General features: G+C 32.1%; 1 non-coding gene across 1 annotated transcript; it reads right to left on the reverse strand.

Moving 5' to 3' along the window:
- Positions 1-4,239: 4,239 nt before the first annotated feature.
- Positions 4,240-4,314, reverse strand: Trnal-caa (transfer RNA leucine (anticodon CAA)). The gene has a single exon. It is a non-coding gene; the product is annotated as a tRNA-Leu (tRNA).
- Between the last annotated feature and the right edge of the window lie 1,787 nt (positions 4,315-6,101).

Raw genomic sequence — 6,101 nt, forward strand, 5'->3', positions numbered from 1 at the left:
TAAATATTTTACAGTGGCCACTCCTATAACTTTAATTAAAACAATTAAAATTTTCTCAATAAATGGAACTGTCCAAAAAGTGTAAAATCTGAGAAGTTGAGAATTCGACTGATAATTTTCACTTACACAAATGTACAAAGGATAAATATAAGAATTAATTACATCAAGTACAAGGTCTCCAGTAAATGAAAGATTTCTCTTCAGTATTATTATAAAGAAAGATGGATATTAAATAACAGTATTAAAAATGGAAATTAATTAATTACAGCATTTGGAATTGCTTCAATGGTAGGTTATGAAAACTTCATAAAATTTAATTTAGATAAGCAGAGGGAAAGAAAGGCAAAATAGGAATAATTTAAGGCTATATGGCAGATGTAAAAAAAGATTAAATTTATTTAATTATCTTACACAATTTATCACTCCTTAGGAACTCTCAATAATATGAAAGTAGTTCAACTCAAAAACTTAGCTCAAATTGTAATTTTATTGGCTACAGAAAATTAAACAAATCAGAACTGGTTAGTTTAATAGTGTTACAGGATTTTTGATTTCTTTAAAAATTATATCAAAATACAAGATCAAAGCCAAAACATTCACCTAATATAAATTATTTTTACAGATTTAACAATGATGTCTTTGGAAAAACATGTCCACCAAGAGAAGAAGCAGTGGTGACATTACAAGATATTTGTCCATTCTTTAGTAAACTATTTGAGCGAGGAAAAGAGGACTTTCTACTGTAAAAGGAATAGTTTGGGATTAAACAAACCAGATCTAAATCCAATGAAAAATTTGAAGCATTATCTGTTGAGTATAAGTCTGTTTTCAATGATGCTAATATTAGTAAACTCGATACCATCAGTGCAAAAATGAATTATATAGCGAAAGAACTTAATTGCATGATAGAAATAGCTGAAAAGGGAACAAATTTGAGAAAAGCAGATGTTTTGAATGTAGCATCCTCAAATCCAAAAAGTTTTTACCCAATTTCTACAGTTTGTATGGCATCAGATAATACTAAAGAATCTGTTCAAGTTATGTTTGGAAAACCAGAGAGATAGTAGCATCTGTTGAGTGTATTGATACAACAGATACCACATTTAACATTCAGCAGTTAGCGATTCCTAGAAGTAGTTGGAGAGGTAAAATAATAAAAAAATTTACTGAAGACAAAAAAAGAAAACTGTGTATCACAAGAATTAATAACAACGACAGTTAAGATTCTCTTAGAGCTATAACAGGGAAGTTAAGATATTACACAAAATGAAAAGAATGTTCAAATGTGTGTGAGATCTTATGGAACTTAACTGCTAAGGTCATCAGTCCCTAAACTTACACACTACTTAACCTAAATTATCTTAAGGACAAACACACACTACCCATACCCAAGGGAGGACGCGAACCTTCGCCGGAACCAGCCACACAGTCACAAAATGAAAGAATAGGATTTGTGTAGAAGATAAATACAAACTGCAAAAAGAGTTAACTGACATATTATCTCATCTGTTAGAAGATATAGTCAAGAAGAAGGATTTTCTCTACATGATATTAAAAATTTAGAGCAGCGACTAGATATCAAAATAAATCTTGTATGTACTAATAATTTCAATTCAGTTATCTGTTGTGGGTCTGTGAAAGCAATTAAGGTATACCTGTAGAAAAATCACAGCCATTTTGATGTAACTGACAGTATGACAGCTTTCTTAGGACTACCTTTTTATGGTCATATATGTATAACAACAACAACAACAAGCACAGTTGTAAGAAAGAGAAAAATTAGTATACTAAGCAATGGTGCAGATAAGAAGAATGTTTAAAATATCACCAAGACTTTTGTTGTACATTTTCTAAACATAGAGAATTTAAGAACGTTTGTTTCAGACCTAAAGAAGATAAATATGGCTTTGAAGTATGTAGAAACTGTAAACAAACAGTAAAAATAAAAAATCATATTTGATATATGCAATACTAATCGAAAAATGGTGGTATTTGTGAATGAAAATTATTGAATAATTTTCAGTAAAAGGATGTGAAAATTGTAATGAAGACAGTTGTTATATGAGTGGGGTCTTGAAAGATTATTATGTTCTCCAATGCTGGGAATGCTACAAAATAATTACAGAAAAGCTGTTTAAATGTTGTGAAAAGAAAACACCAAAGACAGGTACTTGTACCTATGAGGAAAAGTACATGAGGTTTGATTATAAAGCTCCACAACAAACTAGAATACATATTATAAATCTAACAATAGTTCACAGTTTTAATAGTGTTACTGTTTATATAGATAAGACAAATTAGGAATTTTGTAATTGGATGATATCTGATAAACATCAGAATTATACACTTATAGCTCATTACGCTGGTACTATCTACATAGGATCTAAATTGATGTTATTGAAGATAAAACCTTTAGAATTAAAAATAATAGGTACCAGCAATTTTGTACAACTTTCTCTTAGTATCTTCCCAAAAACGTTTGATCTCAAAGAATTGAAGAAAGGTAAATTCCCCCATTGATTCAATATACAGGAAAATGAAAATTATGTAAAGCTAATCCCTGATATCTAATATTATTGTGTTGACACTATGAAACGAATTGAAAGAGAAGTATTTTTCAAATAGCACAGACAAAAAGTTAAAGAATATTACGTGTTGAATATGAAGAAAGACATCAATGTATACTCTAAATCTGATGTAGAAATATCTAGAAGAGGCTATAGAAATATCTAGAAGAGGCTATTTGGAACAAAGGAAACAATTCCTAGAAACAGACAGTATTGATCCATTCTGCTATAAGATCTAAATAGCTATCTGAAGGACAAACTGCTGTGTTTGATAAAGAATCTGATAGAAAACTATAGTATAGAATATTTAGCTCAGTTAAATAGTTTAAACAGCAATAATATTTAACATGCTCTTAATGGTGGTGGAGTGCATATAGCAGGAACTAAAGCAGACGACTCTGGTAAATTAACCAATACTGTTTTTCATATCATAGCTGTAAAAAATGTTATAAAGAGAAGACAACTAACAACAGAAATAAAGGAACAGTGAATGATACATAACAAAATACTTTAATAAGAAATAGTGAATTAAAAAATTCAGGGTATAATTTAGTGGAGTTTTGGGAACGTGATTAGCTTAAGAATGCAGTGTATAAAAAACTTAAGAATTTATAACAGTTACCTGCAACGTTTGAGCCTTTGAATCCAGAGATGCTTTCTACAGTGGCCAAACAAATCATATGAAACTGAGAGCTAAGGCTGATGGTATTAAGCCATAAACAGTATTTGATGATATGGGTAACGTTTATCCACCTGTAGAATGTTGCGCTTATTATGCTGAGCGACACAAAATGCTAATATATATAGTCAAGATATTATTAAAAAAAAGACATTCATTGAAAAATGCGAAGTATTTCACATGGAGAATTGTATCATCTAGTTTTAACAGTGCAAATGAAGACCAATAAAAATGAAAAGCTACTGTTTCTTTGTGAGTCAGATGTACAGAAGAGAAAATAAATAAAAGTAATCACAACAATCATGAAAGAAAATGTATTGGAACTTTGGTAACAAAAGAAGTGAAGAAACTGTAAAAAAGAGTGTAAAACTTGAGATATCTATGTGGTGACAGATGTTAGAAATAAAAGAAAAAACTTGTATCTTGGAAGCAATACACGAAAAAAACATATAAAAATTATCTTTCAGTGCCTACCCCGGAAAATGGAGAGTCTCAAAACAGAAAAGGTGTTATAAAAAGAATTTTTGATGAAAGCCCACCGGCAGGCTTAGGAATTATACACTGCAACACAGAACATGCTATTGATGGCTGTCTGCACATAGCATCTAAAGCTTTCAAAACATTAGATAAAGTAGAAATGAAGGCAGTTAGTTTGAATAAAATTACTAAAACCTATGGTACGATGTTAACATGGAGGTGAAGTTGAATGAAGATCCAGAAATATAAGCAAAAGTACTCGATCAAATAACAGTAAACAGCTCACAGGAGATGTCAAAATCACAAGAAATGGAAAAGCACCAGGTATCCACACACCGGTACTTAAATATGGGTGACTATCACTATACTTTAAATTGTTTCATTTGATTGACGTATTTTGGAAGCAAAAGGTTTACCACAAAATTGGAAGAAAGCAAATGTAATATTCCAGAAAGAGAGTTTTACTCTGCAGCAGAGTGTGCGCTGATATGAAACTTCCTGGCAGACTAAAACTGTTTGCTGGACCGAGGCTCGAACTCGGGACCTTTGCCATTTGCGGGCAAGTGCTCTACCAACTGAGCTACCCGAGCACGACTCACGCCCCATCTCACGAGTCTCGGTCCGGCACACAGTTTTAATCTGTCAGGAAGTTTCAAATGTAATATTGATAAACAGGAAATGATAAAAAATATGTGAAAAGTACTGTGGGATAAGCTTATATGACAGAATATGTTTCATTTGATTTGACGTATTTTGAAAGCAAAAACGTGTACCACATAATTGAAAGAAAGCTAATGTAATATTGACATACAAGAAATGAGAAAAAATATATGTGAAAAGTACAGTGGAATAAGCTTATGTGATAGCATATAAACTTTACGCAAGAATGTTAAACACAAGGATGAAGACAATGGCAGAATTTTTTATTAGTGGAAGAACAGGTCCAATTTAGAAAGGGACAGTCAACGACTCACTCAGTTTTTATTTTTGGGTAGCATATCCAAAAGCAGAGAGAGCTTAACAGAGGGTTTCATATTGCTTGTATAAATTTTGAGAAAGGTTTAGATAGTGTATTTAGAGAAAAGTAATTAGAGAAAAGTTAAGGATAGTAATGGAGCACAGAGGTTACTCTTAGCAGCTCATATCAGCTATCAAAATTTAGTTTAAAAACCGTAGGTAACATTATATACGTAAGTCACAGATACAGACCCGATACAGACAAAAAGAAGAAGACAAGGTTGTACTTTATCTCCTTCTGTGTTTATTGTCTATATTGACAATGAAGTTTGCAGATGTTATTATATGATAAACATTGGAGTACCTCTATACAATTCGGTAAAGATACACTCATTCCTATGTGCTGACGATATTACAGTGATATTTTCAAGAGAAGATTACTAACAAAAAATTATGATCTAAATAGATGATATACAGAATATAATAAGATAATATTTTCTAGTAAATCTAAGTCAATGTTACTATGAAGACAATACTTAGTCTGAAATAAGATTGTAGTTAATAAAAGAAACAAATGAACAGACAAAATACTTTATCTTGGATGTAATACAGTGTATGAATACTAAAAAGATGTGCAGATTAACTTGAGTACATTTTGGAGCATCTATGAAGATTTAAGCATAAAAAACAGTAAGAAACACTACAGGAATTTCATAAAAAGAGTCGCAGTGCGAAACCTTTTAAGCAGAAGTGCATATGAGTAACGAATAAAAGATAAGAAAAGAAATATTAGGAACAGAAATGACCTATTTTAGAGTGGTGAAGGAACGTAAAATAATATACAAAATATAAAATGGAGGCATTCGAAAGCATTTGAACATTTGATAAGTGAAAGGAACACTGGATGAAACAGAAAGAAATGGGATGAGCATCTACAAAGAATGGATGCAGCTTTAAACCAAAAGGGGGTAGAAGGTCTACCAGACTGAGAAGAAGATGGGAACCATAAAAGACTACAGTTGGCCAAATACAGGAAATGCAGAAGAAGAAGAAGAAGAGTGAACATAATAGTCAACTCAAGTTAATGTATTGGTGATCAGATTCGCCTAATGGTAACATGATGGAGTACATCAGACGTGTTATCGGGTGCCACCTCCAGGCCCACTATTCGGTGAACCTAATTCAAGTCAGTTTCGTGAGCTGAAAGTTTACATCTTGTTCTAGCTACCTCCGGAACCTACTGAGGATTTATCAGACCCATGTGGCGCGGAAATGTTGTTGCAATGTGTTCCTAAGTAGACAAAGCCATTGTTAGACAGGTGACTTTTGTCTCATCGGCGTAGGATGGCGCCCCTAAACGATCTTCCTCTAACCTTTTGTTCAGTTATTGGGGAATACATCCTGTTGCAGTATGCTGGAAA

Source organism: Schistocerca cancellata, chromosome 6 (assembly GCF_023864275.1).
Source record: "Schistocerca cancellata isolate TAMUIC-IGC-003103 chromosome 6, iqSchCanc2.1, whole genome shotgun sequence".
Lineage (NCBI taxonomy): Eukaryota > Metazoa > Arthropoda > Insecta > Orthoptera > Acrididae > Schistocerca > Schistocerca cancellata.